Source organism: Camelus ferus, chromosome 12, assembly GCF_009834535.1.
Source record: "Camelus ferus isolate YT-003-E chromosome 12, BCGSAC_Cfer_1.0, whole genome shotgun sequence".
NCBI classification, from domain to species: domain Eukaryota; kingdom Metazoa; phylum Chordata; class Mammalia; order Artiodactyla; family Camelidae; genus Camelus; species Camelus ferus.
This window is the reverse complement of record NC_045707.1, coordinates 46,905,922-46,929,509: the sequence shown is the minus strand read 5'-3', so window position 1 is coordinate 46,929,509 and position 23,588 is coordinate 46,905,922. Positions and strand designations below refer to the sequence as shown.

The 23,588-nt window shown below is 38.4% G+C and overlaps 1 protein-coding gene across 7 annotated transcripts in view; it reads left to right on the top strand.

The window, feature by feature from the left end:
• CRADD (CASP2 and RIPK1 domain containing adaptor with death domain) overlaps positions 1 to 23,588 on the top strand; it is a 162,441-nt gene that overhangs the window by 31,397 nt on the left and 107,456 nt on the right. The window lies entirely within an intron of this gene.

The following is a 23,588-nucleotide window of genomic DNA, read 5'->3' as shown; positions in this document are numbered from 1 at the left end:
AGTGTAAGATATTTCATAATTATTTTGAGTATCTGCAAAATAATATTTTTGGTATATTGGGTTGCCTAAATATATTATTAAAATTAATTTCACCTCATTTTTCTTTTTTTAAATGTGGCTGCTAGGTCACTCGAAAATTTGAAATTACTCGTGTGGCTTGCATTATTGGATAGTGCTGCGTTAGAACCTGTTGCCTCTCTTGGGAGGAAAGGTTGAAGGAATTGATGTGAGGGTGAGGTGGTATGACAGCTACCTTCAGCCATCTGGACGGCTCTCATTCATAAAAGAGATTCTCTCTGTACTGTATTTCTCAGAAGGTGGAAGGAAGACAGATGAATAGAAATGTCAGGTTAATATAAAAAAGACCTCTCTAAAACAGATGTCCAAATACAATATGGGCTCCTTCTAGAGGTAGTGAATCCCTCATCATTATGCATGGCAGAGGCTAGATAGCTGCTAAATGGGTTATTCAGAGAGTTCAGGTAGTTAAAATTAATTCTCCTTCCAAGCCTGAGATTCTGATCCTGAAATGAAATCAGGCAGAGGGATGGTTCTATAGAAAAATGAAATAAATGGATTCTGTGGGCAGGAGAAGAGAAGAAAGTTTACTTCTTTCTTTGTATCCTTTTCCTTTCATGAATGTTTTTTTAGTTGAGGAGCTTTGCTTTCCTGGTTGTGGAAAAATGTTTGGTTCTCTAAGCATAGTGAATCTGTTAGGAATGTACTGGCCAGCAAGTGAAATAAACAAACAAAACCCACGAAACTGACAATGGCAAAATAAGTAGAGACTTACTTAATCATATAAGGAGAAGTCTGGAGGTCAGCTGCTTCTGGCATTGGTTTGTTGCTCAGAGGCATCAGGTCTCCTCTCTTCTCTTGGGTTTTCTTATCCTTATGGTAGCATGATGTTTGCAGCTACCAACAGTGCATCTGCAAGGCTGGAAGACAGGGGAAGGGGCAGCTCCTGATGCATCTGTTACTTTTATCGGGAAAAGTAGTGGTCTTTCCAGGAATCCCAGCACACTTCCTCTTTTGTTTCAGTGGCTAAAACTGTCATATGACCACACCTTGCTGCAAGGGAGGCTGCAAAATGAATGTTTGTTCTTCTGGCCCCTAGAATGGAGACAGTACGGGGGAGGAGGTTGGGAATGGCAGTTATATTAGCCCCAAGAGCAGGGTCCACCACAGGATAGTCTCAGGTGTGACTGAGGGTGCCATTCCAAAGTCAGATTCAAGTGATTTGGAGTCAAGAGATATCCAAGTCCCCTCTTTTTAGTTTCAAAATTCTTTCACCAGGTGGTTTTAGTTACCACCGATGATTTTTTGCCTAGGTTGAGTTTTATTAAACAACTCCTTTTTAGAGATGAGAAAACTGAGGGACCAACATTTGTGCCTTTGATTCTTACATAGATTATTTGTAGGGTAGGATTAGGACTTCTCACTTGGCCCCTTCCACCTCTCTAACTTCTTTAGCAAGGAGAGCATATCCCCCCAAAATGATAGGGCACATTGGATATAACTATCACTATCTTGGATCTTTTTAATGTGGGTATGGACATTCTGTTTTACTGCAAAGGAATTTTGAGTAGATGAATATATGGTAAGGAACAACCTTAAGAGTTTTTATGTTCATCGCCCCATTAACTTCTTGTTTTCCCTATCAGTGTACCTTCCCTGTGCTTCTCTTTTTAAACCAGTAGCCCATTATAGGTATCAGTGGAATAATATATGTTGAAGAATAAAACAATTTTAAGCCATCGTGATTACTGGCCATGTTCAGCTGAGTATCAGATTGTCACCAGCTGCTGCACATACTCCTTAGATATGCTGTTGCATATTATCAAACAGTTCTGCTTTGAAGAAAAAATATTATTGATTGATTAAGAAAATGAAAAATTGAACCAGATGCCACTACCTCCTTTAAACACTCAAGCCACTACTTCTCCCACATAGCCTGCCCCATTTCTTGCAACAGATTTCTCACTGTAAACTAGTTTTGGAAATGATGGTGGTGGGTGGTGATGTGACGGTATTCATAAGAGCATGAAAATGGAAAGTTGGAAATATATAAGAAATTCAATGTTTGCTGAAGAGGAGAATTGACTTGTGGAGTATTGTGAGGCAAAATGAGATTGGTATGCTGTAGTGGAAGGAATTTGATACATTAAATAGTAAGGGTCCATTGTGGGTTGAGAAGCTGGGGACACTTATTTTGACCATATAGTGGGCAGTGAATTGGAATAGGAAACTAGCTTGGTGTGGAATGCCTCCCCCGTCTGTCCATTGTTGGGGTTTATGTATACTTCTTTCTTAATCCTCTCCGTACAAGGTAGGTATTTCCCCCATTTTGCAGAGAAGGAAGCTCAGAGAGATGACCTTTTCCAAGGTTTGGATGCTAAAACATCATAGTGCAGTTATTTAAACCCACAGCTGACTCCGAGACCTGCGACGCAGGAGAGCTTGAGTTATTCCGAATGTTTGCAAAATCTGCAGCTCTAATTGTTTTTGTGGTTAATGTTCTGGAACTGGCAACAAGTAAATAGTTTAGCTATTTAATAACTCTCTCAATTTTGTTAGGCATATTTATTTGAGACCATGTATTATTTATTTGGGACAATCAATGTTTTTTTTTTCCGTTTAACTACATGTTTGATTTTTCTCAGGTCTTGCTTTTTGTATTTGGTAACAAGTTCTACTAGTACTCTTTTGGAGGGGAACCTTTCTTACCAGGCAAAAATCTTACTGAGAGAAATAAATACATGCCATGACAATAAAGAACTACAGGTTATTATTCTTCCCTATTCTTTTCTGCTGTGTATCTTACCAGGTAGAAGTTTGGTTTTCATAGCAGGAACGAACAAGTAGCAACTTTGTGAATTGTGGCATTTGAGATTAGACTGATAATACAGCGTACTACAGTACACTAGTTAACAGAAAGGAGTAGAGCTGTTGCCAAAGACATAGGAAGGTCTTTTGTAACTGAAAGAGTAATCTTTGGCATTTGGCCGTCTCAGTTTCATGATAACATGAAGAAGTAGGAACCTTGGAATTGCTCTTCTTTATATTTCATTCCTGGATAATTACCAACCATACTCAGATTTTGAAACGTCCTTTTATTTTGTGATTGCATCTTTCAGCAACAACTCTTATTATCCTATTACGCAATTTGTCTCATTCATGGTGCTCAGGTGGGAAAACTTTCAGCCTCAGCAATTGAAAAGATCACTATGATTGAGCGTTTTGTGGTGCTTTCACTTGTTTTGCTGTTGAGCAAGCAGGGTTCAAGACAGGTGAATTCTTTCCAGATGTGTTTTTGAATAACTGGACAGATCCCTGGGGTCTCTTCAGGATAGCACAAGTGACTGTGTATTCTTGCCCCCTTCATCCACACACAGTGTGGTCACTCTGCAAAGGCCTTGGTAGTTGTGCGATGGTTCCACAGCGCACGCTGAGCTGAAAAGGGCGAGTAAATTGTCCTCCAAGCAGAGAATCTCTGAGCTTTCCTAGGTCTGCTTATTTGGATACCAGAACCTGTCACTATCCAGGAGACATACAGCAATTTTGCTTTCATTTGCTTTGTTACCATTTTAGGCATGAAATGGAACCATTTTCTCCCAGAACATAATGTTCCTGTGGAGAAGCAAGTGGTAGCACTTTATGGGCTTTCAGAAGTCTAGAGCCAGGCCCATTAGTAACCGAAGCTGTGATGACTCAACTTGACACTGATGGCCTTCTCATGAGGTTATTGAGGAGAGAGGGTATTGGAAGCATGGTTCCTTGACCCACAGTGTCCAGTCCCCAGCTCAGCGACAGGCAGTCAGGACAGCTGAGCCAGCAGGAGAAGCCAGCAAGTGGACAGGATTTGCTGCCTTGTTCTGACAAGGAAGACAGGGCACGCCCAGCTCTGTACGAATGGTATTTGTCAGGGCTGGAGGACTTAATGCAGTCTCTACATGTGCCTACTCATTGCCGGGCATGTTCAAGGGAGAAATTGGGACCCACCTTAGGGGTTGGGGTCAGTTCTTTATTTATGAAGCTTTTCCTGACAATACTCTCTACTCCTGGAGGAGGACTTTGTGTCGTTCTCCTGGGCTTTCTTCTAACACAGAATTTACCATGCTATATTATACTTGTCTGTTTCCTTTTTTATCTCCTCTAGACTGTGAACCCTTGAAGACAGGGATGGTATCGTATCATTGTTTTAATATGAAGTGCCTGTACATACTATGTGTTCAATATGTTTGTTAAATAAATAAAATAATTATGTTCAACTCCACATGATACTCTATCTTGTCCAAGGAAGAAATTATATCAGAAATTATACTTATTATCCTCAGTTGGTACTCAGACTAATGAAACATAGTAGCATAGATATGAATAGAGTTGAGAAATAAAGGTGACTATGAAATACGTCGAAACAAGCTTAATAAGAATTGGACAGGATTTATATGAAAAAGACTTCTAAATTTAACTGAGGCACATTAAAGAATACTTGAATAAATAGAGAAATGTAGCATATGTATTGGTGAGAAGTTAATATAGCAAATGTAGCAACATCACTTCTGTTCACATTAGTCTGAAATTTAATGCTATTCCAACAAAACTTGCAATGGGATGATTATTTTGTGGAACTTGATAAAATAATTTCAGAATAATATTGTTTCAGACTAATGAAGAGTGAAAAAAGGGGAGATTTTGTCTCATCAAATAAAAAGACATAATAAAATATAGTAAATAAAAATAAAATAGCATATAAAATAGAAGCCAGTATAACCTGGATACCAAAACTTGATGAAGACATTATAAGGAAAAACTATAGACTTCATTAATATAGATGTAAAAATGCTTGACAAAATATTAACAAGTTGAATCTAGCAAAATGGAAAAAGGCTAATATATCAATACAAAATGGAGTTTATCCCAGAAATTCAAGATTGGTGTAGCATTTGGAAGTCAATGTAATTTATCATGTTAACAGAATAAAAGGGAAATTAGAATTAGTCTGAAAGCAGACATAAGTATATATATGGAAGCCTGGTACAAATCCGAATACCTTATTTGAAACATTTGGGACCAGACATGTTTCAAAATACAGGGTTTTTAACATCTCATAGTCAAATTCGTGTTTATTTCCACAGCAAAACTGACTAATAGTGAAACTAAATGGAATAAAGACTAGAAATAGCATCAACATTACTTCAGGTAAGGCTTTGCCACCACACTAATTTTGGTACCAAACTTTAAAAAAACCCAGAAAGTTCTTTGTTTTCAAGTGTTTTATGATTTCAGAATCTCAGGGAAGGAATTATTAACTTTTTAAAATATAAAGTTGACACTTTTCAAATGAATGATGACCTTCCCTGATGGTCTAGTGGTTAGGATTCGGCACTCTCTCTCTCTCTCAAATGAATGATGAAAGGCTTTCTGAAGGGTGTTAGGATTACATACTAGTCATTTAAGAGAAAAAGTTAAATCCTTACTTTATAGCAAAATTAATAATTTATAATTAAAGACTTCATTGTTTAAAAAAAGTAAAGAATCTATAGAAGTAACGGCATAAAATACATACCCAGTCTCTATTTATAATCTTGTGATAGTGAAGATTTTTGTAAACCTGACACCAATGGCAGAAACTAAAGTATTAAAAAATGAAGAAAAAGGAAAGCAATTAGATTTAACTATGTAAAAATTAACTGCCATACAACACAGAACACCATGATAAAGTAAAAACTAATGCCAATGTGGGAAAATGTTTGCATCATATATAGCAGCCAGAGTTATTACCCATAATTTATAACAAGCTATTACAGATTAATAAACAAAAGATGAATTCTCCAACACAAAAAAGGACCAAGGATATGAAAAGGCAGTTTGCAAGAGAAGAAGTACAAATGGCTGCCAATAGTCTACTGCTACTCTTATGACAGTTATGCAACCACTGCAGCTACTACAACTACTGCAACTACAACGAGCAGCTACCACTTACTGAGTGTTTATCGTGTGCCAGGGACTGGGCTAAGGGCTTTACATGTAATGCTTACGATGCAATTGTTTACATTTTGCTATGAGTAGTATACAGTTTAGGGAGTCAAGGCAGTTTATTCTAGGTCACACACTTAGCAGGGCTTTTGCAACTCAGGATTTTGCCTCCAAAGCTCTTGCTTTTTTGTAGACGTTGACTTACTGCCTCTGTATATCAATATGCCTACAAAAAGAAAATGGAAATGAACGCAACCTGAAGTTACCATTTGTTTTCTCTATCAGATTGGCAATGATTTAAAAAGAATTCTCATTGCCAAGGAAGGTCAAGGTGTGGGGAAACCTGTGCTTTCTTCTGTTGCTGGTGGGAGTGTCAATTGGCATGAACCTTCTGGAAGGCAGTTTGGCAATATGTATCAAAAGCCACATCCTTTTAACATAGTATTTCTACTTCTAGGAATTTATCTGAAAAGATTAATTTGACAAGTAGTTGTGTGTATAAGGATGTTCAATTCAGTATTGTTTATAAAAGCACAAGGTTGAGAGAAACTTATTTGTCCATCAGTGAAAGGTTGATTAAATCAGTCATGGGAGAATTGATGATGTACAGCTATACTTATCAATTTTTGAATATTGTCCTATTCAAATTCACTATTGGATGGAAAAATAAAACAAAACAAAGCAGGTTGCAAAACAGTACATTTGGTGCAACCCTATATTTGAGAAACTCAATGTTTATATATATGCCAAGAGAAAAGTCTGGGATGTGGTGTTGACAGGGATGTAATTATAAGTGACATAGTTTCTTTATATTTTTCTGCTTGCTTACTTGCTTGCTTGCTTGCTTGCTTTATGCCGTACTCATATGCTCTGGTTTTTTACAAGTACTTAAAACACATATTGTAATTTTCCTATACTGATGGAACATCCCAACTTGAAGATTAAGCACAAAATTTGGGGATTTCATCCAGGTCTGTAAATTCACTTTGCTTTTGTTAGGAGGTATTTAGGTACTTCCTGTACTTACATTTTGCTCTATGAGAGTGGACACAGGCATGAGTTCACACATACGCATGATTTCCCTCATGTTTTTCCAAGAATTGCCAGGCTTCTTTTTCACTGATTGTGTTTAAAGTCATAATTTGGCAGCTATTTGGTTTACAAATCCCGTCAGTGTGAAATGGGCATGAATAAACGTTTTAGTAGGTATAAGGAAGTCGTGTTCATGTTTGCCCAATCAGTAGATGAGCAAGGTCGGGTTTCTTTACTTGGTTGATACCTTCTTAATAACAAATGAGATTTTTAAGAGTAGTCTTTACAAGTATAGCCGAGGAGTCCTGCCCAAGGAGTCTCCTGGTTTAGAAAGTATTATATCTGATAGGGAGGTAGTAATGTCAGGAATATCTTAAAAGGCTTGTTATAACCTAGAACTTATTACAAAACCGTGAAGACTAAGATATTACATGGCAGGTGAGGAGTTTGCACAGTGACTTTGAACATCTTTCTAACCACTCAACATTGTTTAGTGGTGAGAATTGTGGACTGAGTAACTAGTTACATTTTGGTGTGTTTGAAGATTTGGATGCAGGTATCTAAGTTCCATTTGATTGCAGTTTAAGAAATAGAATTTTAAAGTGCTTGCCAAATGAAAAAGGAAAACACTTGTGGTGAAAATGCTGGTTGTAGATAGTTCTAAAGGCCATTTGGGGTAACAGAACAAGGCGACAATCACCGAGAAGATGGTTAGTAATGGGCTCTTAGAGACTGTCTTAAGGCAGTGGTTATTTTAAATTATCTTTGAAGTGGTTTATTGACCCTGTTCTTCTGTTTTAACATTTTTCAAAAGTGTGCAACTTACACTGATACTATTTCAATAGTGAAACTCTTATGTAGCAGTAAAGGGGGTGCATTTTGGAGTCAGGCTCCACTACATAGTAGTTTTTTGACCATTGGCAAGTCTCTCTCAGTAATTTCATTTCAAAAATACCAAACTTACAGGGTTGTTGAGAGGATTAAATGAGATAATTTTTGTGAAGAGTTAATAGCATCTGACACATAGTAAATGTTCAGGTTACCCTAATTATTATATGTAGTTCAATCTCTTTTTAGAATATTTTTATAATAATGTGTGGTATAAGGGAAAGAATGTATGTTGTACTGTCTAACAGACCCACATTTGAACCCTGGCTGTGTCCCTTAATAACCTTATAATCTTGGGCAAGTCACTGATGTGCTGAGCCTGAATTTTCTCTTCCATGAAATGAGGTCCCTAATGCTTACCTTGTCAGATATTGTGAGGAACAGAGATAATAGGCCAACTGTCAAACTTTGTGTTTAGAGCAAAGTATATATTCAACGAATGGTAACTATTGTCATTGCTATAAAGCTAATAAATATCAAAGAACATCTTAAGGGATTTTATATTTTCCTTCTTTTTTACCTTTAGTTTCAATTCTTTAAGAAACTGGGTACACATAGCCGAGACTATGCAATATAAGTTTAAGAAGTTATAGAAAAATTTATAACACTACATTTGGTAAATAAAAAGACTAAGAATCTGAGATGTTGGATTGTATTAGTAGAGAAGATGTATACATAGGGCCTGGCTTGGGGGCCCTTGTCAGGGACCAGTCTCTCAGGAAGAAGCAGCATGAAGGACAGTGGTTTCATTTCTCACAATCACTCCCTGTCATTTACCACACTGAGGAAATGGATGTCATAGACTTCTGATCCTGTGCTGGCTGGCCAACTTGCCAGTCCTTTAGAATAGCTGTGGAGGTGCCCGGGGCACTGGCACTGAGGGCAGGCCCAGCTGGCTGGCTGGCTGGCAAACATTTGTGATGTGCTAACGAGTTCTTCTGTGGACGTTGCCCTCCCAAGTGGGCTTCATCCACACATGGTACATTTTGCTTCATATTTGCCCAGTATGGAGCTTGATGTGATCCACTTATCTGCCTGTCCTCCCTCCCTCACTCCCTTCCTTCCTGCCTTCCTTCTTTCTATCCTCCTTCCTTCCTTCCATCCATCTATCCATCCATCCTCTAAGTGCTAGGTATAGCACTGAACAAAACAGATAAAATCTTTGCCTCAAGGAACTTACATTTTAGAGATTCAAAGCATTTTCAAATGTCAGATGTATTCTCATCTGTTTCTTACAAGTATGTGAATTCTGAATTTCTTAATACTTTCATTTGATAGATGAGGAAATGGAAAGATTTTAAGATTAAATGACCTAGCCAGGATAATAGTACAATGAATAGAACCCATTATTTTTCATTCATGGATTCTATTCTGTGCTTTCTATTCTAAATGTGTTTTCCATCATTGAAGAACTTTTTCATACTGTTTTCTTCTTGATACATCAATCACAGGTAGCCAAGGGAATTTGAGTTCAGTGGATGAGCTTTTACCTTTCAGTGCAATCCCATTGCTCTCAGGGTGAGATTTGAATCCAAAATGTCCTCTACAATGCCCTGTAGCACTTGGCTGCGGCACCTTCTCAGCCTTATCTTGGGACACTTTCCCTCTTATAACCCGTCTTCCAGCCTCATCGGCCTTCTTTTCTCACCTCAGAAGCATTGTATTCTTTCCAGCTTCAGGCCCGTGCATATTCTGTTCCCTCTGCTTGGACTGCTCTTCTCTGTTCCCCCTTATCTGTCCACCCCCACCTTCATCAAGCTTCACTCAACTCAAAGATCTTGGCATTAATGCCACTTCTGAGGGGAGGCCTTCTTCATCCCCCAGCCAAGGTTGGGTCCCTGTGCCTTTCTCCCCATGTCCTGTGGTTTTTCTTTGTAACATGCCTGTCACCATCTATGGATTTGTTTGCTACCTTCCTTCCCTCTTGGATTGGTTAGAAGATAAGCTTCATGAGGGCAGGAACTCTGGTTATCTTGTTTCCACTGCTACTTCCCAGCCAGCACTGGGCCTTACATTAGGTGCTCCAAAAACATGAGTAAATGATTGAATGAATACTCTAGCAGCACGGAACGGAGAGTGGCTGGAGCAAGTTTAAATGCTTATGGTTTGTTCAGTTTCACTTCCCTCCAGTGTGCGATTCTAGCAATGAAGGCAGTTTATGAAATGGTGTAGGTTTCTCATGTTTTATTAATGTTTAAATAAGGGACACGAAAGCAACTACTAAGATATGGGAAGTTAGTAAAGTGGCAGCAAAAAGTGACAAAGATGGAAAACAAAACCTAATACAGAGCCTGAGGGAAAAGAGAATAAACCACGTTATTTATTTTTCTGTCCCTTTCCCACTAAACTTTGAGCAATTTGAAGTCAACACCAGAACTTGTTTATGTTTTATATTATAAAAGAGAGTACAGTGCCCGGCTCAGTAACTGTTGAATAAATGTTGAATGAATGAATGAATGAATGAATGATACACCTCTTACCTTAGAAGCTGCATTCTTGTGTCCTTAATGCTGATATTAGAAATAGGAATAGTATGATTTATGAAAAGAGCACTTGATTTAGAACCAGAGAGACATAGGTTTGAGACATTGCATCGAGAATGGGAATAATTATGCCTACCAAATGGGCTTATTGGGAGGGTTGTGTAGAAATGGCATATATAAAGTGACTAGAACATGTAATATGTCCTTGAGAGATTTTAGCTTCCCTTTTCTGCCTCTCTCCCTTTGGTTCAGTCCCAGAAAAACTTGAGGAATGTGGTACATAAATTGTTAAAACAGACAAAGAGAAACTCAAAGTAGAATCATGGCAATGGAGCTGTGATGTGCATCAGTACCTAGCACTCGTATTTGTCAAGAGCAAGCATGATGCTGGGATGCTTAAACAGCAGTGCAGTACATTGTGTAGGAATTGGGGAATGATGTTCCTATTGTTCTTGTCTGTGGTCAGCCTATTACTTGAAAAGGAAACCAGACTGATCTCTATAGTCCTTAGGTTCAAAACTTCCTGTTTTGACCTCCATCATTTATGTTTTTCTTATCTTTGTTTACAAATATCACTTACCCCCAGCTCTTCCTCAAATTATTTCTTCTACCAGTTTTATTTTGTTCTCCACAGTAAATTCTCTCTTTTGTTTCCATCAATGCCATTTTAAGTACTTGGGGTGGGTGGATGGAATATGTGTTAAAATTTGATAGATCCATTGATTTCCTTGAGTTCCATGCTGATTTCTTTTAGGATATGATTAGGTAGGCCAATTATTTTCCAGTCCCCCAGCTCTTACCCCCATCTAATTATGATACAGAGGACAGAGAAGTGTGACAGGTTTTTCTTTTTCCTCTGAGGATACAGCAAGAACAAATGGTTTCAGACTATTGCATTGACAGACGGGATCAACCAGCAGGATCTGTATGAGCCATGTAGTAGGCTCATTATGGTTAAAAGCTAGAAGTCACTTTACAGCCACATCAGATTAGTTCTCGTATATAGCACCTGGTTTTGTTTGTTTATTTGTTTGGTGCAAAGTATACAGGGCTCTGGAGATACAAAAACAATTAGTTCCTCAAAGGATTTGAGTCCAGCAGGGGAGATAGACACATGAACAAACATGGTACTCTCTCACAGGGGCAGTGTAGGTACACGTGACAAAGGAGGCAGTGATGGACTTGGGTCTGGGACAGGTGAGGAATGGTGGCATAGGCCACCTATTGAAGGAAAAATTAGAGTTCACTGTGTGGGCAAGGTTGGAGAGGGTATTCTAGATAGAGGAGACAGCACATGGAGAGACAGGAAGACATGGACTAGCATGGTGTGTGCAGGGAACTCCAAGTAATTAGATATCACTAGATTGTCAAGTATAGAGGCTGTTGTGAAGTCTGGCCATGCCAAGGTAGGTTATGGAATCTCTTTCTTTGGAGTCTTAAGTATCAAAATAAAGCATTTACGTCTGCTTACGATGGTTGGGATAGTATTTTTGCCAGAGGTAGAGGCATATACTAGATGTCAGAGAAAAGTCAATGACTATTATGTAAACATTGAAATTGTATTAAATAACTTAAAAGAAAGGACTCAAAGCTTTGCACTTTACTGTATTTGCTATTCTGGCATGTACAGTTTTTAGTCTCCTAACTAAGGCAGACTATTGTGCAGAATTCTTCTTCCTCTTCGTGAAACAAGTGCATTCGTCAAAAGCACTGCAAATTCAATGTTCCCCTTTCTCCACTGGAAACGGAGGTAGTTCCCAGGGAATGAGTGTAAGAGTCAGCAGGAAAATGGCGAGTGGCCTCTGCTCGTCCACTCTTGGCTGCTTGGGAGTGAAGTGGAACCTCAGATATTGTTTGCCTTTAAATCCTCCGTCCACATCACCGGTTTCACGGCCTCCCCAGGCCAAGGAACTGGGTAGTCAATTTCTAGTTCTCAGAACTGGAGCGGGACTGCTGTGCTTGCAGTTGCGTGCTTTTTATGGAACAGGGAATGTTGTTTAGGGAATTTAGGCAGCTGGAACCTGCCGCATTAGCAGTTTGGACTAAGGAAGAATTTAGGAGTGAGAAAATAAAGCTCATTATATAATTTCATTTGGGTATTCAGGAGGCCAAGAGGGGTGGGGGTGAGAGTATTATGAAGGCAAGCTGAGGAGTTTCATAAACAGCTCCCTCCCTCTCTATTCATTTTTTACTGTAAAAGCTGGATTTAAATAGGGTGATCACGTGATCCATTCTGAAAAGGGCAGTCGTGTTCTTCTGCTGTTTCTTAGCTGTTTTGTCAGTTGGAGCAAAACAACAGCACTGCTCATTTTTTGCAGGGTTAGAGGAAAAAAGGAAGGGCTGGCAGAAGAATGGGGTGGGAAGCTGGAGGAGAGAGGGGAGGCCAAAAGTGTCAGACTGTGGGGATGAGGACCTGAAGGAGGCCCGTTTGGCCTCAGGGATGGGGCCTGGAACTCTGCCTTTTTGAAGCCTGTTGACGATCTCATCCTAATTTAGCCTTTTGTGGAATCTTCCATGAGATGCAGTTGCCAGCTTCAGCCTTCCTAGAGAATAGAGCCTGCCTACTCTATTATGAAGTCTATCCAGAAGAGCTGGCAAAGCAGGCCCCCTCCTTAGAACCAGGAGAACACTGACGTGGGGAGGGAGCTGTGAAAATCCACTCCTCCTTTAAGAAAACACACTCAGTTCTTCACACCTGCCTTACCTTCACCCCTACTCCTACCCAACCTCCACTGCAAAAAAAAAAAAAAAAAAAAAAAACAAAACAAAAACCCTAAAAATCCACCAGCCCTCAGCAAAAACTAAAATTGACGTCACCGTAACCTTTGGTTATTCTTTTTGTGCATGAAGTGTCAACCTCTTGTTTTATCTTCATAAACAACGGAAATCTTATTTCTTTCCACAAAATTACAAAAGATAACAGGGACCAGATTCAAACAGAATAAAAATCATAAGTAACTCAGATAGTCTGGCTTAAAAAAGAAAAAAGGAAAAAAGAAAGAAGAATGTGTCCTCCTGGCCTTAAAATGTGTCTTAAAGAGAAATCATTTGGGTGGTGGTTTCTTTCTTCATCATACTAACTTCCATTAATAAAGTATGATTTTGAAAGGATGGGGAGTTTGGGAAAAGAGAGTTTTATATATTTTTTTTGTTTTTCCCCTTATAGCAAAACACACAGGTATCTGACTGTAGAGACACTTGAAGCTATTCTGACTGACAGTGATCAGAACCTAGTAGGAAATGTGGTGCCACGGAATGGGCAGCTGTCCAGGTGAAGAACCTGGCTGTTGTACTTTCCATCTCTCCCTTACACCCAGACGGCAGACTGAGCAGTGGTTAACGCAGCCCTTTGTCCTTTAAAAAAAAAATGTGTACCCCGCTCATTTCCAACTCAGATTTGAGGTTGGTACTCACTTATCTTAACAGAACATGTGTCTTGAAAGTATATAACATACTGTTTAAAATAGAATATAATACGTTATTTGGGTCTTATTAAATTATTCTGTTTTTAGAGTATGCCAATGGGCTAAATTTGTCTGAACTACTGAGATTTAGATTATCTAACTACTGTTGGCATTGGAGCATTTCTCTAAAAAAAAATGGCTATTGAGATTAAATACCAATATCATATCAATCTTTCTAGGAAAATATAATCAAAAGCATCAAGGCTGTCTCCTGCAGTTGGTGGTTTCTATTATCTTGGTTTTCAGAGCTATGACATTGTCATTGAATTTCAAGAATTTGAAAAGATAAAAATAAAAGCTCGTAGTTTTGAAATAGGGAAAGAGAAAGATTCTGGAAGTTGTCTTCTGTTTTTATAAACAGTTGTTCTGACCTTAAAATATAAAAAACCAGAAAACTATTTTTCATTTATTAAGGAAAAAGCACATCAGCTTATATGTCTGAATTAACGCAGAGACCAGTATTTTATAAATAAACATTACTAATCATTGTGGAGGCTGCTGTTTACAACTCTGCTTTTGATTTATTGTGAATATGCCTTCAGTTTTCCTCCTCATTACCAACACCTTCTTTAATTATAACAGAGCTTTCATTACAATATTTGTATCATTTATTTTGAAGCATCTAACTTTAAAAGAAATTTACTGATTTTTTGACATAAAATACAAATGTTTTTATTTTAGGATACAAATTATAAGCTAAAGTTTGGTCAAAGATATAAAAATATATGGAAGGAAAAGTATGCTTAACTAATACTGTGCACATTTTTACAACACAGCATATGACATTTGGATTTAGAGTTTTAACTAGTAGTAACCATATTTGTTTAGTAATGATTTTAAAATAGAAAAAAAAACAAAACAAAAAACCCTACCGAAGCAGACCAGGCACTTACTAGATATTGAACTTGGTTGAGCTGATGTTAGATAGTGAAGTAGGATAATTAGAGTAACTTTTTATTAACATCTAAATATTTCTCCTTTTCTTTAACATTTCAGTTAAGTATGCAGAAATTGCAGAAATGAGATACCCATTAGCTATGTGAAAGGAATCTAAGGATTATAAGCTATTTACATTTTTCTATGGCATGAGTACTGGCTTTTTTTTTTTTTTCCAAAAATAATTTGGAGGGGATTTTAAAATTTGTTAATCTTCTCTAATTCTGTAGTTTACCACAGGTTTTATTTTTAATAAAATAATTTTTTTGAAGAAGCTATCCGAGTCAATTCATTTTTATTTATAGTTAGTCATTTTTGTTTGTTACTATAATTAATACATAAAAATAAGTGGAATGTGTTTCTGTGAAAACCATGTTCTTAGTATCACTACCTGCTTAGGAAATATAGGAGTCATACTTGATTATTCATAAGCATTTTGAAATTCTCTGGTCTTTTTTTTTAAGGCCAGCATTGACTAATAACACTGTGTGATTCGTTATTTATTCTTGTCCTAGCAGTTTAATTATTTTTGTATAACTATAGTTTTTTCATAATAGAAATGATTCTATTTACGATATCAAAAAAAGAATGTAAGTTTGATAATTTTGTTGTATAAAATACTTAATACCTGTTCAAAGCTGTTTGACTTTCAGTTTTAAAACAGCTCTGTACTTCGGTAAGTCCTGCAAAGATTCCGGTTTTCTCTGCGGCCTGCCAGCCAAATAATTTTTGCAGCATTTTCCTTTGCTTTCTTATAAACACTTAAAATTTTTACTTGCTTTCCTGTAAGTTCAGTCATTAAGTTAGAAAGCACCGAAGTTGCTAGGAAATTGCCCTTTAGTTTTTCATACATCAGGGAGGAATGATAGATTTTGTGCATTCCCTGTGAGTTGTTAAAACAGAAATACTTAGGGCTGCTCTTCTCAGGGAGCTGTACACTTGCCCCGTTACAGATGAAATGATTCTGTCTGACTGCTTTGTTGCTTTCATGCTTAGACCAAGATATTTAATTTTATTTTTGTTCAGAGGAGCATGTAATAGACTTCTCCCCTATCTTGTGCTCCCAAATTTGGGATGAATGTAGAATCCCTTTAGGACTGGAGACTGCTGTCTGATTTACTAGAAAGCATGATGCATATAAAATAGTGGCTGATGACTATGGAGTCCCATCTTGAAGGTTATCAAGATAAAAAGTTAAAATATCAAGGAAGGTGCTATGACAGTAAAAACTTTATTTCCTCTGTAATATCCTGGTATCCCATAGGAAGCCTTGGATCTTATTCTCAGCTTCCAAAACTGTTTGAATATGAAAGTAAAGATGACATCAAAGTGTAGTGTATTCTGTTCCTAAAGCCTACTGTTCTCAAGGTGTGTGGTTTATAATCTTGGTTTGAATTTATAAATTATATAAGATTAATTTGCAGACAGGGTCGATGGGTGGAGGTTAGTGTATGAGGTTTTAGAATGAGGAGGCTGATAAAATATTACTCATAAGCCTTTCTGCTTTTGTTTTTGACTCTTTGGAAACGCTATTAGATAGCTTTACTTTTTTGTGTTTTTATAGCTGTGATCAAAGGAAATAGGCTTAGAAATAAAACTTTTATTATTTTCTTCTTTGTAAACTAAGGGGCTCTACTGTGCTCTCTCCAGGCAGTTGCAGAGATGTGAATCTCCAATTCAGAACTCTTACTAACCACTTGGTGCTCTACCTTTCTACTCCGCATGCCTGGCTCTTTGTTACCTAATTTGCAAGTCAATGTTTTGGAAAGTTTATTGTAATGCAGAAAGCCACAGCTTCGGGTCCTAGCTGATATCCACAACCCAAACACGCTATTCAAACCACCTAGGAAAGAAAAATCTTTTTAAAAGATGGCAAACTTTGCTTTCCCGTTCACCCAAAACGAAGTTCCCGAGCAGCATCTGGAGAGTAATCCAATCTATTTTAATGCAAAGATTTTCCAAGAAGGCAGGAAACAGTGAAGGGGAAGGCTTTCAGGCATCTGCTGTTTCGTTTCCAGATCCCTTGTGTTAATTTAATGTTTCTAGGGAACCAGGCTCTTTCTTTTTTCTCAGAATCCCTTCTCTAGGAACTGGTGAGTGCGGTGGCGCTGTGCTAACAGCAGATAAGCAGAGAGCTTGGCTCGGGGTGCTCTGCAGTCCTGTGCAGCCCGGTCACCCCGCCGCCCTGAGGGCACCCTGGGTGTGATCTGCCGGTGACTGGGAAGTTTCCCTTAGTTCCTTGCATCTTACGCAAAGTCGGCGCCTGAGGTGACAGAGGTATACTTGAAAGACGTGTTTATTTGCATTTGTCCAGTTTGGCATTAGTGAAAGGTAAATATGAAGCGATTGGCTCTTCCTCAGTCCACCAAAACCAGGGCAGAAAACTCATCCAATCTTAAGGAAACAAACCAAACCAAACCAAACATGAACCTGAGTGAAATATGAATCTTGCATAAACACTTGCATTTATGTTCTGGAAAAAGTATACCAGGAAAATTGGCATTCTTTACAACAGCCTGCTGCCCATCTTCGGTAAATTAGCAATCACAGGTTGCTGGGAAATTTCTTGTCCTTGTGTAATGAGCAGGTTCCATAGATTTTGTTTTGAAGGGGCAAACTGTGCTAGTGAAGTCAGGTGTTTGTGTGACTCCAGTACATTAACACGTTGTGTTCTGGGTCCCTTCTCATGGAGACAGGTTAGCCAGAACTTTTCCATTCTCATCTTCCACTTTAGAACCAGAAGGATACATCCACAGTTCTCTTTTGCGAAGGAGTTCTGCAGAATCAAAAACAGAAGGCTGCCCTTTAAAACAGTTTCATTTTGTATCTGTTATTCCTGTTTAGAAACTTAGAATGCTAATAATTATGTTGCTGTGAGAATTGCCCTGTGACCTAATGTTAACGTCTAATGAGCTGTGAGAATTGCCCTGTGACCTAATGTTAACGTCTAATGAGTTCACCGGTAGAGTAATAGTAACTTAGTTAGTCCTCTAATAATGGCAGTATTCTTATAGCAGCCAATATAACTGATACTAAGTTGATGGAGTCACAGAATTTTGGAGTTGGAATAGAGTGTAGAGGTCATTTGGGCCAATTTTTATAATGAAATTGTAAGAGTCTCTTTAGTAACATTTCTGATTGCCTTTTTGAGGTGGTCTGTTCTGTTGCTAGAGAGCTCCAATTATCAGAATGTTACTCCTTTTATTAAATTGAATTCTCTCCTTGGTTCTTGTTCTTCCTTACATAATAAAAGTCTGAAATTATTTTTTTGTATATTTTAGTGTGGTATATACTTGAATAAGACAAGAGATTAGATTCATAGTAATAATACCCACATTTTGGGCATTCAGTTCTTGCTTTATGCCTTATGAATCTTATTTTGAACTGCTTAGAAACAATGGCAGAATCTCCCATTTCAAGGTAATACTTGAGATTAAGTAATAAAGTGATATATTGGCAACATAGTTTTTATTTTTAAAATCCCTTTGATGATTTCACAATTATATCCTAGTTTTCCATTATGGTAGTTTAGTTTCTGTATATAGTTTCTGTGTAGTGTTCTGTGCTTTAGCTGAAATCATTAAAGAGAAGTGAGTTTAATAGACTCAGAAGTGCTCATCTTTTGGTTCTTTTTTGCTTTACCTCTGTATTAGTTTTCTGTTGCTGCTATAACAAATTGCCACAAAGTTAGTGGCTCACAACATCCGTTTATTATCTCACCCAGAAGCTTGGGCACAGCATGGCTCTTCTAGGTTCTCTGCTCAGGTCCGCACGAGGCCGGATGTCAAAGTATCAGCAGGCCTGGACTTTTATCTTGAGGTCCTGTGGGAGAATTCACTTCCAGGCTCATTTGCGGAATTCAGTTCCATGTGATCATAGGGCTGAAGTCCCACTTTCTTGTTTGCTGGTAAGCCAGGGAGCCAGGGGTCTTCCTCAGCTCCACATCCCTTAACTCATGGTTTCCCTCCATTTTCAAAGCCAGCAATGGTGTGTGGAATATCCCTGTGCTTTGAATATCCCTGCTTTCCCCTTCTGTTTTCTTCTTATGCTTTTAAAAGACTTGTGCTGTACCATTGGGCCCATCTGGATAAACTCAAATGATTAGTAACCTTAATTACACAGCAAAGTCCTTTCACAGCAGTACCTAGTTTAGTGCTTGAATAGCCAAGGAATAGGAATCTTGGGGGCACATCTTTAGAATTCTGCTTACTATATCCTCCTAGGTACAGCTTTCCTGGGATGGTAATAGTCATAATTTAGTATTTTAAAGAGATTTTAAACATCTAAATTCTCAAAATTCTGCAAAGTAAAATTAAAACTAGAAAGGCCAGGTAACATCAACTATTACTTATAAAGAATTTTTAGAAGTTTAAAACAATAAACATTCTCCTGGTTTTTTTTTTTTGTTTTGTTTTGTTTTGTTTTGTTTTGTTTTGTTTTGTTTTGTAACTCAAACTTCTGTGTTGGAAAACCTTCCCCAAGCTTCTTGGTTTGTTTTTGTTTTGTTTTTGGCATCATAATAGGGTAGCATCAGATAGAAGTCAGTTTATTGTAACAATACTATATATTACTAATAATTGCATTTTTAAAAGATTGGGTTTTCTCTGTGATCTGATTTCAGCTTTGGAAAGTTTTTGATATAGGTTTCTGCTGGGATCCAATTTTGAATAAGAAACCAGGTCCCCTGACCTAGCTGCGTCGTTCTCATACCTAAAACTGTGCTTGAATATGCCACTTCCCAGTTGTAGGGCACATGTAAACCCCCTCTTCACTTCTTGAGAGCTACTGCATAGCTCCTATAGCTAGAGATGGGGGGATTGCAGGCTTACAGTGTGCATCCTGACTTACTATTTATGAATCTTGATTATCATTCGTTACTTAAATTCTAATTTTTCCCTTAAGAAATTTTAACTAGACAACTATTCAGAAGTATGGATTATACTCAGGAAAATTACAGTGCTTTGGAGCTATGAAAAGAAAATAAAAGGATGATCACCAGATGCAACCATAGAACAGAAAGTGTTTGACTTTGGGGGATTTTTATGCATACTCTTTAGTACTTCCCCACCTTTTCAGTAACTCCGTTGTCTTCCAGTAACTCCAGCAAGTAGGGGTCTGGTGCAAGAAGTTGGGATCTGCCAATTTCAGTCTCCGATGTGGTGCTGTGGGGAAGTAACTGATGGTCTGCAGATATGGGGTGGAGGGATAGGCAGCGCGTATGCTCAGACTTGAAACGCGTGCCTCCTCAGCTCTCAGGGTAATGTGATTATCAGATCTCAGCCACACATCTTGGGTGACTATATATTTGAAACATGCAGCTTAGCTAAGATGCCTCTTTTGCTTTCCCTAATTTATGATTATTTTCATGTAATGAATGATGGTCATGGGAATTTTGATATAGAAGTTTTTAATTATAGCACAGTATCTGTGCAATTAATCAAGTAGAATGATTTAGAGTTTTGTTATTACTGAAGTCTTTTCAGCTGGAAGTAAATGAATCCATGCCAGCACATTATGAAGTGCACAATTACTTATTTATTTACCCAGACTCCACCTTATTCCAAAAAGATTTTGAGGAAATTTACACATACATACATCCTCATCGCCACCACATAAAGTAAGTAAATGAAGAAATTGGGCAAAAGGAAAATAAAATTAGGAGAAAAATAATGTGAATGCAAGGAAAATACAGTATAAAATTCTATACAGGTGCTAAAACTAGGCTATAAATTTGGCTCTGATTTTTTTCTAGCAACCAAAACAAAATGGGAGAAAAGTAATCAGCTACTGGATTCATCATATTAATAAAACAATTATAAGAAGATTGGGATTTTCCTTTGAACCCATCTTGTGTTGAAAGGGACATCTGGTGCTTTCCTTCTGCCTAAAAGATTAACGTTGAATTGCAGTTGAAGTTATAAAAACATAATTTTGGCAGAAATATAAATGAACAGAATGACAAAATGGAAACAGTTAACAAGATTTCTAGTATTTCTCAGTCCATGTTCTAATATTCCAATATTCTCCTCAGTGCACTGAGAGGTCCAAGAAGATTCGCTGCTCTTTTCGGAAGCTGAAGACTTCCCTGAAGGTTCTGTGGAAATGGGAAGCAGAATCTCATCCTTCTTCTTTTCTTTTTTTTCCAGAATGGAAACCTTTTATCATGAAGAATTTTTTCTTTATTGTATACTTTTATATAGTTTCCAACCCATGAATTAGTGGTGTTCCAAAAGTTCATCTTTAAGTTGCTTGTTTGAAATTAGGAATATGTTTTCCCAAAGAAATGATGCTGTCTACAACCTAATTTCAGACTTGCAATGAACCCGAGGTTCAAGGAGGTTAAATCTGAATAAATACAGGTCTACAATTCTGTATTCAAAAGCTTTGAGGCCAGATTTTGCTGACTTGGAGTTTTTTGTTTTTTGTTTTTTGAGAAGGATAATATTGTGCATATACCAGTTATTACACAGCACTGCAGTGTGGTCTGGAGCAGGATCCTATAATCAAACACATTAATACTTCTGCAGTGAAACTGATGAATATTCACACTCAGTGGGATAAATAAAAACTATAAATACCCTCATGTCAGTTCAGGTCAAGTTTGGTTGCCAAATGAATTCAGGCCAAATGAGTTCAGGTCAGGTCAGGTTTTGCTGCCAAATGAGTTATGAAAAAACTTCTGGTTTTCAGAGCGTTTTGGATTTCAGATTAGTGGATCTCTATTATACTTTTTTTTACAAAATAAAAAAGCCACCGGTATTATAAACCCTAACCATAATGTAATGTTATTTTATGGAAAAATGTGTTGAATTCCAATTAGGGAAGCCGGTAAACCATCACTGTATCATGGCCCTACAGCACAAGTGAAGTGTTTGCATCAGGCTGAAGTCAGAGCAGAAATGCCCTCCCAAGTGAACCAGGAGAGGGCTCTTGTCAGGCAGGTGCTGGTGAACGTGCGAAGCCAAGGGCAGGGGACTGGTAAGAAGCATTGGGGGGCGGATAGGGGACTTGCTTTCCTTTCTATTTTTTATGTCTCTACTCCACCCCCCACCCCTTTCTCTGAACTCTTCTTTTCCTTTTAATGTTAGAGCAAGGAGCCTGGCAGTGATGTCAGGGGTGGCATTTCTTCTCCCCTCCACTCCCACCCTTTTCTCAAAACTGCTTGTAAAGACACCAGGTAGTGCCAGAAATAATAAAGCTTTTAAAGGTCGGTAAATCTAGGTTTAGATCTTGCCTCTGCCACCCTCTAGCTACGTGACCTTAGGCAGTTTCCTCAACTTGTAAAATGAAAAAAAAAATCCAATCTGTTTCCTAGGGTGGTTGAGAAGACATTAGGTTCTGAAGTTAGTGTGATGTTACGTGAAAGTGCCTCACGCAGAATGGTGTTCGATAAGTGGTCTTTCTTATTGTGGTATCTTAATGTGGTTTGATAAGTGGTGTCTTTCAACATTGTGGTCCCCTCCCATACCTTCCAGTGATTCTTTCCTTCTCCCCCTAAACATTGGCTGAGAAGCAGGGAGCCAGGACCCAGTGGAGATAGTGTATCTGTAAGCAGGAGTGGAAAATCTTCCCAGGTGATGAGTATGGCAGCTATGATGGAGGAGTGGTCTGCAAAGGCATGAAGGCCCCAAAGTGTGGACATTTCTATCTGGCTTAACCAAGGCATCCCATTTCTCTTTAGGGTCTGATCCTGGCTTGGTAAACCCTTGGAGTTGGAAGTTTCTGGAAGAAAAAATAATCTGCAGGCTCTTCTGGGAGTTAGGCTGGAACCAGGTATCTTTGCGGCTTACCTGGAAACTGTTCGTAGCCACGAGGGCTCATACTGCCCCACAGGCCAGGGCCTTATAGAAGTGGCAATCAGACTTTCAAGAAGGCACTAGAAATTGCATAGCTCTTCTAGGGCTTTGACATGGGCCCTGCTTGGTGGTACTCTAACTCTTCATATTAACTACATGCATTCTTTCAGTAATATTAAGTGCTTAGTGAACGCCAGGCACTGTTCTGGGGATATAATGGTTAATGGCATAGACAAGATCCCTGCTGTCATGGAAACAGATGAATATACGATGTCAGAAAATAATAAGATGGCAGGTGGGTGGGTAGGTGAGTTGGGGTGGTCAGGGGAAGTCTATTTGAGCAGGTGATACTGAATCTGAGACCTGAAGGATGGGTAGGAGTTAGCTAGGCCAGGAGCATCCTAGATAGAGGACCAGCAAGTCCAAAGGACCTAAGATGGAGAGGAACTTGGTGTGTCAGAAGCCAGACTATTGGAGCTTCATGAGCAGAGGGGAGAGGTTGAGGGGTGGAGGGAGAGCCAGTCTGCAGCTAGACTTTGCTGAACCTTATATGGCCTGAACAGGAGTATGGATTTCATTCAAAGAACAAGAAGCCCCTGAAGGTTTTTAAGCAGAGGAGGGACATGGTTTACATGAGTCCACTTTGCCTCTCAAGTGGACGTCATGCAGTATTAAAAACTGGCAGGGAGCTGGGCTCCTTTGGGAGTATTCCAGTGTTTTCTTTGTTTTTAATTCAAATGTGAACAATTTGAAGTCACTTGTGTCTCTTTATTTTTTAGGCTTTCTCTTCAAATCCAATTAACTCTCATCATTAATTTAGCTTTTTGGTGAAAGAATTCATGAGCAGCCACCTCTGTAATATTGAGCAATTCTTCTGTTACCTGCTTTTTGCCTCCTACTGTGGCTTTGGTCTGTTTGTCTTCAAACACACCCATCCTATGCTGCCAGCAATGACATGCTTTCTCTTTTAACTTTTTCTCTTTTCCTCCCTTGCTTTTGCAATTGTGATG